The following is a 23799-nucleotide window of genomic DNA, read 5'->3' on the forward strand; positions in this document are numbered from 1 at the left end:
GATCTAGATTCTCAGAGTTGTTCCTGGGGTTTCAAGTAACTGTTTTAGCTAAGAATGACCTTTACCTTTTGTACCGAGGCTGAAAGACTGAACCCTCTTAAACAATCACAGAGCTTACTGGAAACTAAAGTCATCTTCAAAGCAAATGAGTTTGACAAGTATTTATCGGAAATAGAATATGTGCCTGCCCTAAGTGGCAAATATTATTCCTGGCTTTGAAGAATTTACAATTTAGATGAGAAAGACAGCATAATCTATTAAAAAAAAAAAGTAGAGTGTAACAGTATAATATATAATAACGTCCATAGACCTACGTTAGGCAGGTGAGCACCTAAATCCTGATATACGTGATTGCCTATATAATTTTTATCAAGATAACACATGTGCCTGTGTTAAAAATCAGGTTAATTTCCTTGAAGATTTCCTTTCTGCCTTTTTCTGTGTTTTCTTTTCCTAGAATTCCTATGAGCCAAAGTTTGCATCTCTTGGATTGCTCTTATAATTTACTTTTCTCTCCTGTTTTCTGTTTCTTTGACTCCTTTTTTACTTTCTGGAAGATTTCCCCCAAGTTTCCCTCTCTTCTTAATTTTAAAATTTTGGTTATTTTAATTTCTAAAGTTCTGTCTTTGTTTCTGATTATTCCCTATTCTTATTCTTGTTTTATAAATACAATCTCTTATTTCTTTGAGAATATTTTACTTCAAGTTCTTTTTCTAAGTTTTGTTGCGAGTGCTACAGTGTCTCTTGTTCCTTTGGGTCACTTTGCTGTTATTGTTTTTCATTTCTCTTTGTTATTGAACATTTTCCTTCAGGTGTCTGGTGAACCTTGGCTGTTTGTTCATATTTCAGAGTGAGTCACGACCAAGTGATCAGGAGGCTCTGTAATTGTGTGGGGCCTTTAAACTGGGAGGCTTCATCATTGGGAGACGTCTGACTGTCAGTATCTAGAGGTCTTTTCTCAGAGGCTAGTGTGTTTCCCCACAGAGAAAACTTCACATGATTGCCCAGTTATGTTCTATAGTGATAAACTATGGTTTTGATAAACTATGAATGAAGGTGATTGTTTTAGTTTCTGAAACTGAGTTAGTTCAGGGTAAAACCATGCCTTAAAAGTGATATTTACTTACTAAATCCTTAAGGTACTGTAATTAATTTCGTTAAATTACAGTAAGTGAGGTACCTGATTTTCATACCTTTGTCTGAATATACATTGTGTATATTATAGAAGTGAAGATTCTTCCAGAAAGACTAAATTAAATCTTCTTTGTAATGGAATAGGTGGTTTCCTTAACATATTTCCTAACCTTTTGCATTCTTGGCAATCTATTTAAATGTAATACACATGATTATCACCCTGAGGAAGACAATAGACCTATTAAAAATGTGTTTGGATAGAGAACAAAAGGAAGAGGTGATGGTCATGGCCTCCTAATGGAATGTAATATTGGATGCTCACTGTCACTTGAACTTGAAATGTTAACTATGATTTTTTTTAACTTGGAGAAAATCCTGTTATATCGTTTTTAAAACTCTTAACCCTATATCTGTGAAAGCTTAAATCAGTTAACATCATATTGTATATCACATTTCAAAAAACTCTCTGAGGCAATGAGTATCTCCGTATTAGAAATAAGGGAACAAGTTCAGGAAAGTTAAAATGATTTACTCAAGATCGTAAATTTAGTAAATGTCATATTTAGACCCAAACTCAGCTCTGTTATATATTCTAAAGCACTTTTCTACTACATCACTAGCCAAGGACTTTCATCCCACCGTGCAGCGGGGGAATCTACAGGATAAAGCTGCTTGGGGCAGGTTATTCTAGTAAAAATAGCATCATAAAGAAAAAAAAAAGAAGAGTTGTCTAAAGGAAAGTTTCCACTTGAGCTGAATGCAGTCCGATGAGTAACTTTTACACTCGGACAGAGTCCGGGTCAAGTCCTTTCTTATTGCCATTGTTGAGTGAAAGCTAAGTTTGGAGATTATTATTTAAACACGTTATTAGACAACCAGTGTATCTTTCAAATATTTCTTTTTCTATTCTTCTGACTTGTGACCTGACACTGTTAATGACTTTGCTCTTTCTGATTAATTTTATTGATCAAATAACACATACTGTGTGTTTCTATCTCCTTTAACACTGTTTATGAGTTTCCTTGTATTCTTTTTCTTCAATAACCATTATAAACTACCTAAAAGATTGTAAACTACCTATTTTTTTCAATTATTTTTAAGCTTTTTATTAAGGAAAATTTCAAACACATACAAAAATATAAAGAATAATACAATGAGCCCCTTGGGCGCCCCCATTAAGCTCCTACTTTCATTAGCAACATGTTGTCAATCATGTCATCCATATTCTCCCCTCCTTTTTTTTCCTGGGTTTTTAAAAAGTAAATCCCATGAAACATATAATTTTACCATAAACATTTCAGAGTGCAACTGTAATGGATTAAGGACCTTTTAAATATATAAAGCTACTGTGCAATTTCACACTTAACAAAATTAACACTAGTTCTAAAACTGTTTTGACTGGATCTCTACCGAAGGCATCGAGGTCATTTTAGTAATGACATAGCTCAAGATGGGTACATCTCCTTTAACTTGTGTCTGTCTAATTCTTCATCTATTTTATGATGTTCATTTCGCTTTGGGGCTGAGCATGTCAATTATTTGTCGTGGGATTTTCTGTTTCTTTAATCAGATAATTTTTGATAATATATTTGTTACCAATAAAACTGAGGTTTTCCCTTTGGAACCTAGAACTAAAAGGTTATTGTTAGGAGCTGGAGTTTATCACCTAAACTACACCTTACCTCCATCTTAATCACCACAAATCTGCATTTAGGGTTTAAACATCTAGGATACCCACCTTCCTCATCCCTGAGTAGAGTGAAAATGTACACTATAATGAATTAGTTATATTAATTCCTCTTATTCTTCTTATGCTTTTCTGAGCCTTAATTTCATGTTTATGAAATATGAAATTTATGAAACTTGGCAGAGTTGTCTTGAGGATGGAAAATTTCATATCTGTTTGGCAGATAGTTGGTTCTCAGTAAAAGGGAGCTATTATTATCTACCTTACAATATTGTGAGAGTACATGACGGTGCACTGTAAACTATAAAGTACCACAGTGTGTAACATATTTTGTTGTTTTATATATGTACAAACTGAATCATATATAAATTTAAGAATCCAAGTTAACAGTTAAGTAATAGGAAATACATGAAAAGAACACAATAGAAAGCACAGTTGACTCTTAAACAACGTAGGAGTTAGGGGCACTGATCCTCCCCAGCCACCATACAGTTGAAAATCTGCGTATAACTTTTGATTCCCGCAAAACTTAACTACTTACAGTATACAGTAAATAGTCAATTCTCAATAAATAGTATATTAACACATATCTTATATGTTATATATGTTGTATACTGTGTTCTTACAGTAAAGTAAGCTATAGAAAAGAAAATGTTATTGAGAAAATCATAAGGAAGTGAAAATACAGTACTGTACTGTATTTATCCAAAAAATTCCACACTTATGTGGACATGTACAGCTCAAACCCATGCTATTCAAGGGTCAACCATGGAAAATACAGACTAGAAATCTGGGGAAGGACTTCTTCATAAGACTCTAAATCAAAATCAAGGTATATTTTCAAAGGAATACAGTATTTTTCAAAGCCCTATCACAAATTAAAGCACAATTCTTTTTTTTTTTTTACTCAATTTTGATTATGCATATTCTTGGAGAAAAAAACACATCAATATTAGATGTACAAAAGAAATAAATAAGACCTATACAGCAAATTAGCAGAAGGAGATAATTAGCAGTTAGGAAGTCCTATATGATGGCCACAAGCCACTCCTTATGCAACAAATGGTAGTTCTAAAGAAGGCGGCCCTATTACTTTTTATCCCTCATTGAAAATAGTGACTCGGACACTATTTTATTGACTTTATGTCATTGTTAGAGTCAATTTCTAGCCATAAGATGATAGGTTCTTTCTCTTCAGTTTGTGAACTAAAGAATTCCAAATCTCTCAATACATGTTGTTTTCATTTAATAGACTTTAGTTTTTAGAGAAGTTTTAGGTTCATAGCAATAATAGGCAGGAGGCGCAGAGATGTCCTATATACTCCCTACCCTGAAACATGCAGCCTCCCCATTATCAATATCCTCCATCAGAGTGATACATTTTTACAATTAATGAACCCATATCGACATATCATTATCATCCGGAGTCTGTAGTTTAATTTAGCTTTCACTCGTGGTGGTATACATTCTATGGGTTTGGACAAATTTATAATGGAATGTATCTACCCACCATTATAGTATCATACACAGTAGCTTTATTGCACTAAAAAACTTTGCCTCTTCATCTCTCCATCCCCTAACCCCTAGCAACCAGTGATCTTTCTACCATCTTTATAGTTTTGCCTTTCCAAAATTTCATATAATTGAAATCATATAGTATCTTGTCTTTTCAAATTGGCTTCTTCCACTTAGTAATACTCATTTAAGTTCCCTCCATTTCTTTTCATGGCTTGATTTTTTTTTTCTTTTTCTTTTAGTACTGAATAATGTTCCATTGTCTGAATGTACCTTAGTTTATTTATCCATTCACCTACTGAAGGACATCTTGGTTGCTTCCACATTTTAGCAATTGTGAACAAAGCTGCTATAAATATTTGTGTGCATGTTTTTATTCAGACTTAAGTTCTCAACTCTTTTGGGTAGGTACCAAGTAGTATGATTGCTGAATCATATGGTAAGAGTAAGTTTAGTTTTTTTAAGAAACTGCCCAACTATGTTCCAAAGTAACTGTACTGTACTATTTAGCCATCCTACTGTCAGTGAATAAGAGTTCCTGTTGCTCCACATCCTTACCAGCATTCAGTGTCATCAGTGTTCTACATTTTGGCCTTTCTAATATGTGTGTAATGGTATCTCATTATTTTTTTAATTTGCATTTCCCTGACAACATATGATGTGGCACATCTTTTCATATGTTTATATGCCATCTGTCTATCTTCTTCGGTGAGGTGTCAACATCTTTAGCCCATTTTTTAGTTGAGTTATTTGTTTTCTTACTGTTGAGTTATAAGTGTTCTTTGTATATTTTGGATAATAGTCCTTCAGCAGATATGTCTTTTACAAACATTTTCTCCCAGTCTGTGACTTGTCTTTTCATTCTCCTGGCAGTGTCTTTTGCAGAGCAGAAGATTTTAATTTTAATGAAATCAGCTTATCAATTATTTCTGTCATAGATAATGTCTTTGTTATTATATTTTAATCATTGCCAAACCCAAGATCATCTAGGTTTTCTCCAGTATTATCTTGTAGGAGTTTTATAGTTTTACATGTTCTATTTAGGTTTGTGACCCATTTTGAGGGGGGGGGGGGGGGCGCTTCAGTGGGGGAGGGGTAGAGAGAGAGAATACCAAGAAGGTTCCATGCCCAAAATGGGGCTTGAACTCATGGACCATGAGATCATGACCTGAGCTGAAATCAAGAGTTGGACACTTAACCAACCACCCAGGTGCCCCAGAGCTAGTTACCTATTCTTTTACCATTACCACACTGTCTGGATTGTTGTAGTTTAATAGTGAGGTGGTGTCATTCCTTCAATTTTGTTCTTGTTCTTCACTGTTTTGTTGACTGTTCTGGGTCTTTTGCCTCTACATAAACTTTAGAATCAGTTTTTGAAAATTCACAAAACAACTTGCTGAGATTTTGGCTGGGATTGCCTTGAATCCATAGATCAAGTTGGAAAGAACCAATATTTTGACAGTGTTGAGTCTTGCTGTCTGTGAACATGGAATATCTCTTCATCTATTTAGTTATTCTTCATGCATCAGGCTTATAGTTTTTCATATAGATCTTATACTTGTATTTTGTTAGGTTTATATTGAAGTATTTCTGTTTGGGGGATGCTAATATAAATGATACTGTGGTTTTAATTTCAAATTCTACCTGTTAATTGCTAGTATATGGGAAAACAATTGACTTTTCTTCTATCTTGTGACCTTGCTATAATTGCTCATTAGTTCAAGGAATTTTTTTGTCCAGTCTTATGGATTTTCTACAAAGACAGTCATATCATCAAAGACAGTTTTGTTTCTTCTTTCTCAATCTGTATATTTTTTATTTCCTTTTCTTATTATATCAACTAGGCCTTTCACTACAATGGTGAAAGAGTAGTAAGAGGGGGCATCCTTGATCTTAGTGGGAAAGCTTCTAGTTTTTCACCTGTTAGTATGATGTTAGATGTAGGTTATTTGTAGATATAACTTGTCAAATTGAGGAAGTTCCCCTCTATTCTTAGTTCAGTGAACACTTTTATTATGGATTGCTGTTGGGTTTTGTAAAATTTTTTTTCTGCACCTATTAATATGATCTTGTAATTTTTTTCTTTTTTAGCCTGTGGATATGATGGATCACAATAATTGAGTTTCAAATGTTGAAATAATTTTGCATACCTGGTATAAATCCTACTTGGCTATGATGTATGACTCTTTTTATACACTGTTGGAGTCAGTTTGCTAATATTTTGTTGAAGCTATTTACATCAGTGTTCATGAGAGATAACACTCTGTTGGTTTCCTTTCTCGTAATTTCTTTGCCTAATTTTGGTTTTATGGTACTTCTAGCTTCATAGAATGAGTTAGGAAGTACTCCCTCTGCTTTTGTTTTCTAAAAGAGATTATAGAGAATTGGTATAATTTCTTCCTTCAGTATTTGGTAGAATTCACCAGTGAACCCATCTGGGCCTGGTGCTTTGTTTTGGAGCATTATTGATTATTGATTCAATTTATTTTATACGTATAGGCCTATTCAAAGGGTCTATTGATAGTTGTTTAAGATATCACAGTTTTGTCTAATAGCAATATTTTCCTTTAAATGAGTTTATGATATTTGAAAACATTAAATACCTTACTTTGTAAAAATTGTTATAATGTGGTTTTTATTTTATTCTTGATCTTTAGGAATCATATGATCTTCTATTATCTCTATTTTTTAATGTTTTTAACAAAATATTACATTTACAAAAGGAAAAAACATATCCTGGTATCCCCACTTATCTTTATATTAAAATGTTTGGATGACAGTTTAGGGTGAAAGCAAAGTAACTCAGCTATTATGATTTCATGTTTACAGTAAAACCTTGGATTGCAAGTAACTTGTTCTGCAAGTATTCTGCAAGATGAGCAAACATTTATAATAAATTTTAGCTTGATAGGCAAGTGATGTCTTGCAATACAAGTACTACCTGGTGCTGAACATCACATGATCACAACTGAGCCAATGGTTCTTGAAATTTGCTTTGGAACCCCCAAGTCTGGCTTGGAAAAGCGGAGGGGCTGGCATGAGTTCTGACAGCCAGCGGGACTTAACATCTGGAGTGTTATAAGTCAACAGCTCTGCTCGGAGAGCGGGAAGGCGAGAGGGCACCAAGAGGGAGAGTTGTTGAGTCCCAGAAGACAGAGCTCAGCTCGGCGGGGAACAAAGGTGCTGGCAAGCACCATCTCCCTCTCCCACCCCCCAGCCAAAATCCCAAAGGGAACCAGTTCCTGTCACCGAACTTGCTTGCACCGTGCAAACACCCAACACTGTGCTTCTGTGGATCCATCCCTCTCACGGTCTGCCTCCCTCCCAGTGCTGCAAGGCCCCTCCCACAGGGGACCACCCACAGCAAAGCAGCTAAGCCTGCCCCTCCCACCCCTGTGCATCTTGCGGATCCACCCCGCCTAATATGCCAAATCCCATAGAAGAAGCACCACAAGCCTGGCAGTGTGCAAGTAGCCCAGACAGGGGCCATACCACTCCACAGTGAGTCCTGCCCCTGGGAGATGGGAAGATAAGGTACATACCAGTCTGATTGTGGCCCCAGCGGTGGGCTGGGGGCAGACATTGGGTCTGACTGCAGCCCCGCCCACCAACACAAGTTACTCCAGACAGCACAGGGGAAGTGCCCTGCAGTTGGGCGCCACCACAGGGACTACCCAAAGTGACAAAATGGAAGAACTCTCCTCCAGGAAGTAGTGACAGCTAACAAATTGATCAAAAATGATTTAAGCAATATAACGGAACAAGAATTTAGAATAATAGTCATAAAATTAATCGCTGGACTTGAAAAAAGTATAGAGGACGGCAGAGAATCTATTGCTACAGAGATCAAGGGACTAAAAAACAGTCATGGTGAACTTAAAAATGCTACGAATGAGATGTAAAATAAAATGGAGGCAACCACAGCTCGGATTAAAGAGGCAGAGGAGAGAATAGGTGAATTAGAAGATAAAATTATGGAAAAAGAGGAAGCTGAGAAAAAGAGAGATTAAAAAAATCCAGGAGTATGAGGGGAGAATTAGAGAACTAAGTGATGCGATCAAACGGAACAATATCCGTACTATAGGAATTCCAGAAGAGGAAGAGAGAGAGAAAGGGGCTGAAGGTGTACTTGAACAAATCATAGCTGAGAACTTCCTTGATCTGGGGAAGGAAAAAGGCATTGAAATCCAAGAGGCACAGAAAACTCCCTTCAGATGTAACTTGAATCGATCTTCTGCACAACATATCATAGTGAAACTGGCAAAATACAAGGATAAAGAGAGAATTCTGAAAGCAGCTAGGAATAAACAGTCTCTAACTCTTTATAAAGGGAGACCCATAAGACTAGTGGCAGATCTATCTACTGAAACTTGGCAGGCTAGAAAGGAATGGCAGGAAATCTTCAATGTGATGAACAGGAAAAATCTGCAGCTGAGAATCCTTTATCCAGCAAGTCTGTCATTCAGAATAGAAGGAGAGATAAAAGTCTTCCCAAACAAAAACTGAAGGAATTCAGCAACACTAAACCAGCCCTACAAGAGATCCTAAGGGGGATTCTGTGAGTGAAATGTTGCAGGGACCACAAAGTACCAGAGACATCACTACAAGCATGAAACCTACAGACACACAATGACTCTAAACCCACATCTTTCAATAATAACACTGAAGGTAAATGGACTAAATGCTCCAACCAAAAGACATAGGGTATCAGAATGGATAAAAAAACAAGACCCATCTATTTGCTGTTTACAAGAGATTCATTTTAGACCTGAAGACACCTTCAGATTGAAAGTGAGGGGATGGAGAACTATCTATCATGCTACTGGAAGTCAAAAGAAAGCTGGAGTAGCCATACTTAATCAGACAAACTTGACTTTAAATTAAAGGTTGTAACAAGAAATGAAGAAGGGCATTATATAATAATTACAGGGTCTATCCATCAGGAAGAGCTAACAATTATAAATGTCTATGCCCTGAATCCAGAGACACCCAAATATATAAAACAATTAATCACAAACATAAGCAACCTTATTGGTAAGAATGTGGTAATTGCAGGAGACTTTAATACTCCACTTTCAGTAATGGATAGATTATCTAGACACAGGATCAATAAAGAAACAAGGGCCCTGAATGGTACATTGGATCAGATGGACTTGACAGATATATTTAGAATTCTGCATCCCAAAGCAACAGAATATACCTTCTTCTCGAGTGCACATGGAATGTTCTCCAAGATAGATCATATAGTGGGTCACAAAACAGCCCTTCATAAGTATAAAAGAATTGAAATCATACCGTGCACACTTTCAGACCACAATGCTATGGAACTTGAAATCAACCACAGGAAAAAGTCTGGAAAACCTCCCAAAGCATGGAGGTTAAAGAACACCCTACTAAAGAATGAATGGGTCAACCAGGCAATTAGAGAAGAAATTAAAAAATATATGGAAACAAATGAAAATGAAAATACAACAATCCAAAATTTTCTTTGATATACAAGTGCTTTGGATTACAAGCATGTTTCCGGAACAAATTATGCTTGCAAACCAAGGTTTTACTATATATAGTTACTGTCTTTGTAATATACATAAAAACTCAATTTTCTATCATTCATATAAACAATTTGTGCACCTGGTGGGTTTTTAAAAATATCTTTCTTATAGTTATCCTTCCATTTACTGAAAGAAAATGTGTATTTGACTCAGGATTTTTTTAACCTCTAAAATTAATTTGGATATTTTCCTGGATTTTAATTTGTAAATTTTATCAGACAGGTGGTAAAACTGCTGAAATATACTGATAGACACCTATCAAATCTGTGTACTCAATACACACAACCTAAGTTTTCTCAAGATTCACCAGACTTGGGGCACCTAGGTGGCTCAGTCTGTTAAGCATCCAACTTCGGCTCAGGTCATGATCTCACGGTTTGTGAGTTTGAGCCCCACATTGGGCCTGCTGATTTCTGTGTGGAGCCCTCTTGGGATCTTCTGTCCTCCTCTTTCTCTGCCCCTCCCCTGCTCATGTGTGCACATGTACATGCTCCTTCTCTCTCTCTCAAAAATAAACATAAAAAAAAAAATTCACCAGACTACAGGTACCCAAATTTCATTGATTTAGCCCTTCTCTTCTGCCCAGAAAAGATCCCAGGCAGCTGTAAAGTACTCTTCAGTATTTCTGGGATTCCCAACAGATGGCTACCTTGCACTCTTGAACAAACCGAGTCCAGTTGAGCATTGATTGCTATTGCTACCTTTCTAGTTACACTCACTGTCACTTTGGGGTACTACTGTGCCCCACTGGGCTACAGTTTCTCCTTCTTTTCTTAAGGAGACTTATTTTCCAGTAGCATACTTACAAAGTTTAACTCAACCTTTCCTTAGGTATGATAAACCAACCTAATTAAAAAATATATATAGTTATGAATCCAAATACAGTATGGTGGGGTAGTTTGTTAGCTCTGGAGACATGTCTGAATTACAGGACAAGAACTAAAATTAAAAGCTTAAAACTAAGAACTACTGTTTTACTAAAAAAAAATTTTCAAGAACTCCACAATCCAGTACAGTGGTGAGTAACCACATGTGGCTATGGAGTTTTAAATTAATTTAAATTAAATAAAATTTTAAAATTCAGAACCTCATCTGTACTAGACACGTTTCAAATGGTGATTGGCCGCAAGTGACCATGGCTATTGCATTGGTCAGCTCAGGTATATAATATTTCCATTGTGGCAGAAAGTTCTATTGGACAAGGTTTCTCTAGAATGTTACATTATGAGCCTCAAGCCATTGATACCCCTATAATTTTGACAGTGTTCCAGTCTATTGAGGAAAGTGCCTAAAGCAACAGTGCTTGGTATCTGTGATGGCTGAAGGAGTGGAGCCACATCTCAGTGACCTTATTTTTTTCCACTGGTACCTGCTATTTAAGCAAGAAAATTTTGGTTTTAAAGGAATCCATTAAGTTCTTATTTTCTTAAACAACGGTAACCCACATCCTTCCCCCTACCTCGTTTTCATTGATACATTATATTCTTCAATAAAAATTATATGAATTTTAAACCCCAGAGGAAACTTTAAAAACTGTTTATAGATCAGCTCAATTTACCCTTGATCAAATAATCAGGTAAGCAAATCCTAAGAATAATCACTTTCTACTTCTGAAAGTTTTTCTAAAACCTTCAAAGAGATTATTTCAAAAGGTAAAAGTTGTTAGAGAGAACATTTATTTCTACTACTATGAAAGTGTCTTGGACCAAGGTTTACAAACAATGAAGAAGAACAAAGAGGAGGAGGGGGAGAGGGAAGGAAAAGGAGGAGGAGAAGAAGAAAAATGCTTTGGGAATCTTTTGATAATAAGTTATTTTCTTTGTTGTTTAGAGATATTCTTTAGCCAGTGCCTTCAGGTCTTCTCTTAATGTATTCATTTTATTGACAATAAATCTTTGAAAGTATTTGCCAGTCTCTGTGCCTTGTTTCTGCTTAATACTATTTGTTGACTAGGGAAAATACTATCGAAACTCCAGCAAGCAAATTTTGTTTTTAAAATATTTTTTTGTTGTGAAATACAAAAAAATAGAACATACCATCCCAACTTTTGATGGGCCAGCCTAAGCAAGGAAGGCAAAGAGCATATGTAAAATGGTTTTAAATTAATTAAGGATCAGAGAGTTGAAATGATTGAAATGCCTTGAGTCAAGAGAGTTTGCAGGAGGGTCACCTCATTCAAGTAGTCAGAAATCTTTGGTAAATCCTGAATTGTCATTGGTGTTCTCCAGACCCACTAACGCTAGCTGCTGTTTAATACACTGAAGAAACATATTTAGTATGAAGTTCAGTGGTTTTTAGATTTCAGATTCAGTTACCTTTAAAGATGACTAAACTAAAATCTGGATCAACTGACCAAACAATGAGCTAAATAATGACTTCCTACTATGAGCAAGGCATTGGTAGGCCCTGCACAATATGACAAAACTTGGGAATTGTTTTTAATCTTCCTTTTAAACATTTTTAAAACATTCTTAGATTATATTTAAACTATTAAATGGGGTAGTTTTATCTGAATCGAAATCTACATGAGGTGTGGATTTCACCTCATGGATGTGTTTTTTTACTTTGGGGGTAGTATTGATAGGAAGTCAGTATTGTAATCTCATGGCACTTGAATAATAGATTCATGCAAAATATTCTGTTTGTCAAACTTTACCAACGGTGTGCACATTGCAAGTGGTGGATTCCATATGCCAAGGATAGGAGTGGTTCCTGGTCACTAGAAGGCAGAAAAGGTCAGGAATGGATGGGGAAGACTAGAGACAATGCAGGGAAGAGTTCATACTACTCCTTCATAAGGAAGACGCCTCTTACAACTCAAAGAAAACTGGCTGAAAAGCTTTTTTCTGAGTCTGGAAAGCCATTAAATGATCCAGGAAGATAACCATCATCAAAGCAGTGAGAAACATGGGCAAGGAATCAATAAACTAATCTGGAGCCCAAACATTACCAGGTTATCACACTGGTGGCAGAAAACTAAATTCAAGTCCAGGTTGAAGAAGGCAGTCAGATTGCAGGGAGTTGAGCAGATCATTTAAACCCTTTTGATTTTTGTTCCAACAATGTCCAACATACCCTCTTGAAATGGGCAAGCAGGACTTAGTCCATTGCCTAAAAAGGGAAATCTGATACCATCTTCTTTTGGTGTTGTAGCATTTCCTGTAACATTGCTGCTTTGGTTTCCTAATGCTAGAACTATTACTCTTTTCTTCCTGCTAAGTTCTCTCAACGTCATAGAGTACTTCCTGTGTCTAAATAGCTAGTTTTTATAAAAGAGGGATTGATACAAAGATGATTTATTCCAGTAAGTCAGGCCATTTCAAATTTTTTAAAAAATGATTTAATACTTTTTTTGGAGTAGAAGAGAACTATTATACATATGTTAAAAGATACAAGGTGAAGAAGAATTACAGAGGAGGAAATTAACAATTTAGTCTCACCAAGAAAAGTTCCATTAAAATGGCATTGAGGGGCGCCTGGGTGGCTCAGTCGGTTGAGCGTCCGACTTCGGCTCAGGTCATGATCTCGCAGTTTGTGAGTTGGGGCCCCACATCAGGCTCTGTGCGGACAGCTCAGAGCCTGGAGCCTGCTTCGGATTCTGTGTCTCCCTCTCTCTCTGCCCCTCCCCCACATGTGCTCTTTCTCTCTCTGCCTCTCAAAAATAAAGAAAAATAACAAAATTTTAAAAAATAATAAAAATAAATAAAATGGCATTGAGCTATGCCTCATAAGTAGAAGTTACACAGGCAGAGAGAGAAAAACTTACCAGGAAGCATAAGTGAGTTTGAGAGGGCAAAATCTAGGGTTTGTTCAGCAAAAGCATAGTACTCTACTGGGTAGGCTTATATTAATAGATGAAGCTGCAAGGTCAATTAGAAAAGCAAATGTAGAAGGCCTAGCATCACATACTAAGGAATTTATAGTTTTTCCTCTGGGCCAATATTTCTGAAATGTGTTCCTCACCAGTTTGTAAGATACCTCATCCCGTTGAGAAATAAGTTTATAAAATGCCACATGCTATACTCTTAGAATGTCACAGTGCACACTAGGAAAGTTAAGTTCCTAAGGTCCTACAGGAGATAAACTTCTGAATTTTGTTTAACTAAATGTTTCCCAATTGTGAGACCAACTTGAACTCTTTTGGTATCCAACAGATCTATGATTTCTTCAGAACACACTGGGGAAATGATGTTTATTCAAAAGTTTTGAAAAGAGGATTGTTATAATTAGAAAATATGTTTTTATTTTTTGCAATTTAAGCTAAAAAGAAATGCAAGTACCTGACTCCTTTTTCTTCTTTTAAAACTTAAAAAAAAATGTTTTTAATGCTTATTTATTTTTGAGAGAGAGGGACAGAATGTGAGTGGGGAGAAGCAGACAGAGAGCGGGAGACACAGAATCCAAAGCAGTTTCTGGGGCCCAACTCTGGGCTTGAACCCACGAACCATGAGATCGTGACCTGAGCTGAAGTCAGACACTTAACTGACTGAGCCACTTAGGCACCCCTCCTTTTGTTTCTTTTAGAGGGATTCTGTTGTTATCTTGAAGTGTCTTAATTTACATTGTGTTATCTTGAAACTAGCAAACCATTTGCAAATAGGAGAATAAATAGATACATTTAGATGCCCTGCTCATGCTTCTTTAGCTGTTATCATTGTTTACTCTTCCTGGTTTTCTTTAGAAATTGAATTGAATAGAGATGTGGGACTACTGGATCAGCAGCAAGAGTTACCACTTGAGGGCTTGTAAGAACTGCAAATTCTCAGTCCCTACCCAGAAGTTTGACAACCACTTGAGTGGACTAACTCAACTTGAATCTTTGAAACTCTAGATTAAGGGTGGAAGCAGAAGCCTCTGGACGATTTCCCCAGCTTCCACAGCTTCCCTTTATCCATTTTAAAGTGATGATTTTAGTTCATCTTCTCACACTTACTTGTTTTTAAATTAAATATCTGAGATTTTACACAGCTCTTTGGTTTCTTTGGATTAAAGTCACTAGATCTTTCTCAACAGTGGAAGCTATCTACTGATTTCTCATTTAGACTACAGATAGAATTCCCCAGAGATAGCTTTGATCTCTTCAAAAGTTTATTTTTTTTCTTTCCCTAATAGCTTGGCAGACATTCCTAGAAAGAAAGAAAAAAAAAAAAAAACCACTAGTAACATATTATATTGGAGCTCAGAAGAATGAATCTCTGTATCTGTTTATTTTCAATCAAGAAATGAATATTTTTCTCTCTGGAAAGAAGAGCCTTGTCCCTTTTATCAGTTACCTAGTGGTAGGTATTTCTTGGTTAAATTATAACTTTATACATTTAGTCCTCTTGTAATTTTCCTTTGGTTGGAAATATAAATTTGAAACAATGGAGAAATTTGATGAGCCCTTCACCTTTGTGAAGTCGTCGGGGGAGGGAGTTGTAATAAATGCAAAACTTTCTTCTCATCTTCTATAGTCCTTTGGTTTAGGGGCATACAATATAAATTGCTTATAAAAGTATGTTGGCTACATTGAGGCTTAATTTTGAAAATTATTATAAAATCCTATTCATGTTTAATAAAACAGTCTGATTCCTGTTCCTCCTTGTCTGCTTTAGAGCCCTTGATTTCTGTAGCATATTTTCAAAAAATGGTTTTCATTTGAAAACTCTCACAGTAAATAATAAGCTAAATTTTAAAGCATGTAAAAGTAGAGGACCGTGTCGAGGTAAATCATCAGTTTTCACAATCTGTGATGATTATCAAGTTGAGACCTCCAAAGAAACTGGAATTCAGAGGCGGATAGTTCAAACCGAAACTGATTTAGACAGTGGCTTCTCCTGACTCCCTACTGCCGTCTATTAGGTAAAAATCCTTTTAAAAATGGGAGAGTTGCTAAAGGCTGTAGAACACATGTACTCAAATTTTCAAGCAGTATGAAGCTATTGTCAAAGAACAAGTACAGTTTGTGTCTCATAGTTAAATCTACCAGACAGGCTTGGCTGGCTGGCCAACTAGATCACAAGCGTGGGACGCTGAATGTTTGCTTTAAGCAAAGACATCCAGTTTCCATAGCACTATGGTTTTATAGCATAGATCAGATTATACTGTTTGTTTAGCTAACACCATTTCCCCCTCAACATACTGAAAAGATTGAATCAATAAATCTTGAACTTCCAGAAAAACTTTTAAAAAAAGCAGGTCATAGTACAGAGTGAGTCGGTATGAAAGTAGGAAAAGTAGAAGCTATGTAAATGCAGTTTTAGTTAATAAGATTTGCATATGTTAGAAAATAGTTAAGCCAGAGTCATTTTTATGATTTTTAAAAAATATATAACATCTAGGATGTCTGGGTCCACGTAGTATGGATTTTTAGAGAAAGGATGTTCATTAAAAATGAGAGTTTTTATAAAATTTTGGAAGCAGAAGATATATGGTCCCTTATTTTTTATATGCTATAAATGAGCCCATTCATAAAAATTTTACTTTTTTTTCTCAGATGTTCACATGTGCTAATACGCTGTCAAGATGTCAACTTTTCATGAGTTCAAGTCAAGAAAATGTTTATCATCTTAACATAAATAATAGAAAGAAAGTTTAAATTCTACTTCAGAGAAAGAGGTTTTAGGTAATTTCACTTTTATTGTCTCAGCTTCACCTCTTTTTACTTTCATCTTTTATGATCCCTGGAATATCTCTTGATCATTTCGCTTAATTTAAATAATATGGTTAACAACACTTTGAACATTTTTGTAGTTATGAATTTTTGTTTCTCTTTTGCACCCCAATTCATTTTTTTAGAGTTGCAGTGATCTATACAGAGGAATGACATTTGCATAGCGACAGTTTGACTATAGCTGTGTGAAGAAAGTAGTTATGGGCACCAAATAAAATATTGACTCAAATGCACACTTTTGATCTTGAATCTTTGATCTTGTCTTAGAAAATGTATATGTGGTTTTGGCTTACTCAGGACACAGTTCCCTTCTGTAACATCCAATCAGTCACTGAGGTCTGTGTCCACTTCAGATTAGTTCAGAATAATCTACTGTAGTCTTTATTAATTACACAAAATGAAAATCATACTTACAGGGTTACATACTAACCCTCTGTTTGTTCTCCATATTTAAGAGTCTCATATGTTTTGTCCCCCTACCTGTTTTTATATTATTTTTGCTTCCCTTCCCTTATGTTCATCTGTTTTGTATCTTAAATTCCTCATATGAGTGAAGTCATATGATATTTGTCTTTCTCTGACTAATTTCACTTAGCCTAATACCCTCTAGTTCCATCCACGTAGTTGCAAATGGCAAGCTTTTATTCTTTTTGATTGCCCAGTAATACTCCATTGCATATATATACCACATCTTCTTTATCCATTCCTCCGTTGATGGACGCTTGGGCTCTTTCCATACTTTGGCTATTGTCAATAACACTGCTATAAACATTGAGGTGCATGTGCCCCTTTGAAACAGCACACCTGTATCCCTTGGATAAATACCTAGTAGTGCAATTGCTGGGTTGTAGGGTAGTTCTATTTTTAATTTTTTGAGAAAACTCCATACTGTTTTCCAGAGTGGCTGCACCAGTTTGCATTCCCACCAGCAATGCAAAAGAGATCCTTTCTCCACATCCTCGCCAACATCTGTTTGCCTGAGTTGTTAATGTTAACTATTCTGACAGGTGTGAGGTGGTATCTCATTGTGGTTTTGATTTGTATTTCCCTGATGATGAGTGATGTTGAGCATTTTTTCATGTGTTGGTTGGCCATCTGGATGTCTTCTTTGGAGGAAGTGTCTATTCATGTCTTTTTCCCATTTGTTCACTGGATTATTTGCATTTTGGGTGTTGAGTTTGATAAGTTCTTTATAGATTTTGGATACTAACCCTTTATCTGAAATGTCATTTGCAAATATCTTCTAACGTTCTGTCGTTGACTTTTAGTTTTGCTGATTGTTTCCTTTGCTGTGCAGAAGCTTTTTATTTTGATGAGGTCCCAATAGTTCATTTTTGCTATTGTTTCCCTTGCCTCCAGAGACCTGTTGAGCAAGAAGTGCTGTAGCTGAGGTCAAAGAGTTTTTGCCTGCTTTCTCTAGGATTTTGATGGCTTCCTGCTTTAAGTTTAGGTCTTTCATCCATTTTGAGTTTATTTTTGTGTTTGGTGTAAGAAAGTGGTCCAGGTTCATTTTTCTGCATGTTGCTGTCCAGTTTTCCCAGCACCATTTGCTGAGGAGACTGTCTTTATTCCATTGGATATTCCTTCCTGCTTTGTCAAAGATTCGTTGGCCATATGTTTGTGGGTCCATTTCTGGCTTCTCTATTCTGTCCCATTGATCTAAGTGTCTGTTTTTGTGCCAGTACTATAGTGTCTTGATGACCACAGCTTTGTAATACAGCTTGAAGTCCGGAATTGTGAAGCCTCCAGCTTTGGTTTTCTTTTCCAAGATTGCTTTGGCCATTTGGGGTCTTTTCTGGTTCTGTACAAATTTTAGGGTTGTTTATTCTAGCTCCATGAAGAATGCTGGTAATATGTTGATAGGCATTGCTAAAATTACTTTAAAAAATCATCTTGATTAAAAAAAAGTGCTGATAGCTAAGTCTGAAAACTAAAACTATGCTATATTTAACTTATAAAGTCCTTCATATATAAAATTATTTTTATTCGTGTTTAAAATTCATTTTCTTTTTTTTCAAACCTGATGTCTTTTTTTTCAATATATGAAATTTATTGTCAAATTGGTTTCCATACAATACCCAGTGCTCATCCCAAAAGGTGCCCTCCTCAATACCCATCACCCACCCTCCCCTCCCTCCCACCCCCCATCAACCCTCAGTTTGTTCTCGGTTTTTAAGAGTCTCTTATGCTAAAATTCATTTTCACTGATTAAACAACATGATTGAAATTAAAAGTTGGATATTATAGCAAAAACCTTTGGCTATGTTTGGCTTTGATTGTGAGGAGATGATTCTTTCTTTATTATTTTGCTTTATACAGTAGAATTGCCCTGGGAAATGGTTTGTAACTCCAATTTAATGGAAACTTTTTAAAGGCAAGTATTCTTCAAAGCTATGACACTAACTTCTTTTTAAATTTCTGATTTTTTTGGTAACATTGGGTTCTCTTAAAGCAGAAATTCAACCACTCTACAGCCTTATTAAAGTTAATAGCGGTTTGTCCTCCTAAACTTAGAGCCATCTAGAGTTATTATTGAAATTTTGCAAAAACAGCAATTTGATTTTTCTCTTTTCATATTCTAAAAATTGTTTTCAGAAACTGAAATTCATATCTTTAAAATATTAGAAAAGGTAGTATTTACTGACAGAACTGTGCCCACTACAGATGGTCCTGTTTAAAATCACCTGCTGTTCTAAATTCTTACTCAGATTTCAGGCATTTTTAAATTATTTATATTTTACCCAATGCAAATTTGCTCTATGGAGTAAGCTGCATGCAGTTCAAGTATAGGAAATAACTCTCACAAAGAAATGCTTGATATTCAGAATTTGGAACAATTGGTTGGCTAGAGAAACATTAATGAACATCACAGACTGACTCGCCTTCACAGGAATGAATGTAAAACTATTACTTTTTCTTTGTAAATGGAAAAAGAACCTCTAATTGTCCTATATTTATAGCAACCATATGTCCCTGACTTTCCAGGATAATTCCCACTTTCATATTCTCCATCTCCTCAGACCATGAATATTGATTTTTAGTTTGGAAAATTTGTTCACTCTTCTAATATTAGAAATACAGTTCTTTGGGACCATTTCATGTTAAGTAGAAGTTAAGAAACTCATTTCAGATCACTTGTTTTAAATAAGGAAGATGTGTTGCAAGAAATTTTTGAAGTGTGTTTTTACATACCAGAATTACTTGAGACAGAGAAATTTTCATTATGTGGGATTTTTGTTCTGTGCTTTTGTTCACAAAGTACAGTCAATGGACAAGAAACATGGAGCAGTATATGGAATGAGATGTTTTCTTTCATCTGTTCCACCGTAACCAGGCACTGCCTCTGCAATGGAAATTGAATCTATAGGGAAGATTTCTAAGTTAAGAGATTTTGAGAAATAAAGAGCACCATAAGTACATGAAAACATGTTCAACATCCTTGGCCATCAGGGAAATGCAAACAGAACTACAGTTAAATACTACTTAACACTGACTAGGAGGGCTATATCAAAAAGATAGGTAAATTATAAGTGTTATTAAGGATATGGAGAAATTGGAGCCCTCATACAGTGGTGGTGGTATTATAAAATGGTGCAGTTACTTTGGAAAGTATGGCAGTTCCTCAAAATGTTGAACAGAGTTACCATATGACCCAGCAATTTTACTCCTAAGTGTACACCCAAGAACAGTGAAAACATGTCAGCACAAAAACTTGTACTTGAATGTTCATAGCAGCTTTATTAATAATAGCCAAAAAATGGGAACAATTCAGATGTCAATCAACTGATAGATAAATAATACAATATATCCATACAATATAATATTCAGAAATTAAAAAGGAATAAAGTATGGATACTTGCTATAATGTGAATGAACCTTGAAAACATTATTGTAAGTGAAAGAAGCCAGTCATAAAGGACCACATATTATATGACTCCCTTTATATGAAATGTATAGGCAAATCCATGGAGACAGAAAGTAGATTGATGGTTGCCAAGGCTAAGAAAAGAGAGAGGAAAGAGGAAGTGACTGCTCATAGGTATGGATTTTCTTTTTGGAGTGATAAAAATGTTCTAAAACTGATTATTTACTTTAAGTGGGTGAATTGTATCTCAATGAGGGTGTTGTTTGAAAATGGAGGGTCTTTTACTCACTGTTGGAAACATTCTGTTTTACACCCTCTTTAGTAGTGGTTCTCAACCAGGGAGAATTTTGCCACCCAGGGGACATTCGGCAATATCAGGAGACATTTTTGATTGTCACAACCAGTGGAGGGGTGCTACTGACATCTAGTGGGTAGAATCCAAGAATGTTGCTAAATATCCTTCAATGCTCAGGACAAGCCCCCACAACAAAAAATTATCTGGCTCATATTGTCAATAGTGCCCACGTTGAGAAATCCCGTTCAATAACTGTGTTAACTCTAGTGGTAATTGACCACAGCCATGTTTATGAAGCACTGCAAGATCATGAATTATCAAACAGGTAGATGTTTACTCTATTCAGTTTAATAAGGGCAAGGCTATTCAATAAGACAGAACCAAAAAAAACCAAAACAAAAACAAAAACAAAAAACCCAAAAAATGCTTTATTTCCTTATCTGGTGAAGCCTAAACTAAGTTAATTAGATAATTCAGTTAATCACAATGGTTTATTCATCAGTCATCCTGGTTAGGATTTTACTACATTTTGTTGTATTTTACTTTCTTACTATTTATAGCTTCTTAAACATCAGATTTACAGAGTGTAACATCTAATTGCAATAAAAACAGGAACAAACCCTAGTTGGCCTTGAAGGTATAACTAAAAGGTAATTTGTTCATTTCAAAAGTTATCAACTCAGGTTCTAAAATAGGGATATGAGGGGCACCTCGGTGGCTCGGTCGATTAAGTGTCCAACTTCGGCTCAGATCTCATGGTTTGTGAGTTCAAGCCCCGTGTTGGGCTCTGTGCTGACAGCTCAGAGCCTGGAGCTTGCTTTGGATTCTGTGTTCCTCTCTCTCTGCCCCTCCCCTGCACATGCTGTGTTTCTCTCTGTCTCTCAAAAGTAAATAAAACATTAAAAAAAATGTTTTAATAGGAATATGAACCCTAAACTAAGCTAATTTGCTAGACTTCCATCTCCAGCCATGCTTTTTTTATTCTACATACCTGTCTGACATGTCTACAGACTGTTTTACTGGACAAGGAGCAGGGGCTTCATTAACGAATCCAGCATTTCAAATACAACAGCTAACATTCATTGGATGGTATTGCATGCTGGCTATTATGCAAAGCACTGAAGGTATATTATCTTATTTAATTCTAACAAAACCCTATAAGGTAGATATGTTATTCCCGTTCTTCTGGAAGCATCCTTTTATTTTATTTTATTTTATTTTATTTTATTTTATTTTATTTTATTTTAAAAGGTTTTTTGATGTTAATTTATTTTTGAGAGGCGGGGAGGGGCAGAGAGCAAGAAGGAGACACAGAAGCTGAAGCAGGCTCCAGGCTACCAGCTGTACACACAGAGCCCAATGTGGGGCACAAACTCACAAATGAGATCATGACCTGAACTGAAGTCAGATGCTTAACTGACTGAGCCACCCGGGCGCCCCATGGAAGCATCCTTTTTAAAAAATGTTTATTTATTTTTGACAGAGAGAGAGAGATCAAGCAGGGGAGGGACAGAGAGAGATGGAGGCAGAGGATCCAAAGCAGGCTCCACGCTGACAGCTCCCAATGTGGGGCTCAAACTTGTGAACCACAAGATCATGACCTGAGCTGAAGTCAGGCGCCTAACCAACAGGCGCCTCTGGAAGCATTGTTTTTATAGCCATCCATCTTTCCTGCACCAGTATGTACTGGTTTTTCTGTAGATCTTACACTACTGTTATTCAAAAGTTCCCTTCCTCGTGACTTGGGGGATCCTCTTTTCTTGTTTCTCATCTTGAATCTCCTGCATCTTCACTTACCATGATATACTCCCTTATTTTGGTGGAGTATATCCTCTATTACCTTACTAAGAACATCAAGTGTCTGAAAACGTCTTTATTCTGCCTTCATTTTTAAAGATCTTTTGGCTGGGTATAGAATTCTATGTAGGAAATATTTTTCTCCCACAATTTTGAAGGCATTATTCTCTTGTCTTTCAGTTTTGTGTATGATCTGTTTTGTGTCTCTCTAGACTTTTAGAATTGCTTTATCTCTGGTGCTCTGAAATGTCACATTGATGTACTTTGCTGTGCATCTTTTCTTCATGCATTTTGCCTAATACTTAGTGGAGACTTTCACTCCAAAATTCATTTCCTTAAGTTCAAGGGAAGTTTCTTAAAATGCTTCTTTGATAATTTCTTCCCTTCTCTTTTTTCTCTCTGGAATGTTTGTTAATTAGATGTGGACTTAAGTTCATCCTGTAATTTCCTTATTTTGGGAATCCTGTAGTCTTTTAATTCTACTTTATGAGAAATTTCTTTAACTCCATTTTCCAACTCTATATGAAATTTTTTATTTCAGTTATATTTTTAATTTCCAACAGCTCTTTTTTTGTTCTTTCAGTGCTTCTTTTATAACCTCCTATTGTTTGTCAGATATTTCATCTCTTATGTCTGAAATATTAATTTTGGTTTTTCTGAAGTATTTCTCTTGCAGTATGACTTGATACTGATTCATCTGACTCCTTTATTTCTGTTTTTTGGGGGGAGGGGGGAGGTCTCTGTTTTTCAAGTTACAGATTTTATTCCAATATTTAGTGGTCCTTAACTGTCCATAATGTATAAGATTCCAGTGTTTATTGATTACTTACAGGATGCACTGAGAAAAATGCCAATATCACTTTTATGGTATTCTTGCTCCCCAAATGCATAATCTAAATTCAACCATGAAGAAACATTACACAAACCCAAACTGATGAACATTCTGTAACTAGCCATTCCTCTTCATAAGAGTCAAGATTATGAAAGACAAAGAGACTGAGGTACTTTACTGATTAAAAAACATTAAGGAGACATGACAACTAAATGCAGTATGTGATCCAGAATTAGATCCTGGACCAAAATTAGTGGGACAATTGGTGAAGTTTGAGTAAGATCTGTAGATTAGCTAATAGTCTTCCCAGTTTTCTTATAATTCAATAGCAAAACAAACAAAAACAAAAACAAATCTGATTTTAAAAATGAACAGAAGATCTGAATAGACATTTTTCAAAAAAAAGACATACAAATGGCCGACAGACACATGAAAAGATGCCCAACATCACTAATAATGAGGGAAATGCA

At 35.8% G+C, this 23799-nt stretch overlaps 1 protein-coding gene across 5 annotated transcripts in view; it reads left to right on the forward strand.

The window, feature by feature from the left end:
- Positions 1 to 23799, forward strand: part of NEDD4 (NEDD4 E3 ubiquitin protein ligase) — a 133588-nt gene that overhangs the window by 67738 nt on the left and 42051 nt on the right. The window contains exon 1 of one of the 5 annotated variants that reach the window (XM_078448634.1): positions 16428 to 16492. The exons of the other annotated variants lie outside the window; for them this stretch is intronic. The gene's annotated coding sequence lies outside the window, so the exon portion shown is untranslated. Of the gene's footprint in view, positions 1 to 16427; positions 16493 to 23799 lie in introns of those variants that run through there. 5 annotated transcript variants of the gene reach the window in all.

Source organism: Panthera onca, chromosome B3 (assembly GCF_046562875.1).
Source record: "Panthera onca isolate mPanOnc1 chromosome B3, mPanOnc1 haplotype 2, whole genome shotgun sequence".
Lineage (NCBI taxonomy): Eukaryota > Metazoa > Chordata > Mammalia > Carnivora > Felidae > Panthera > Panthera onca.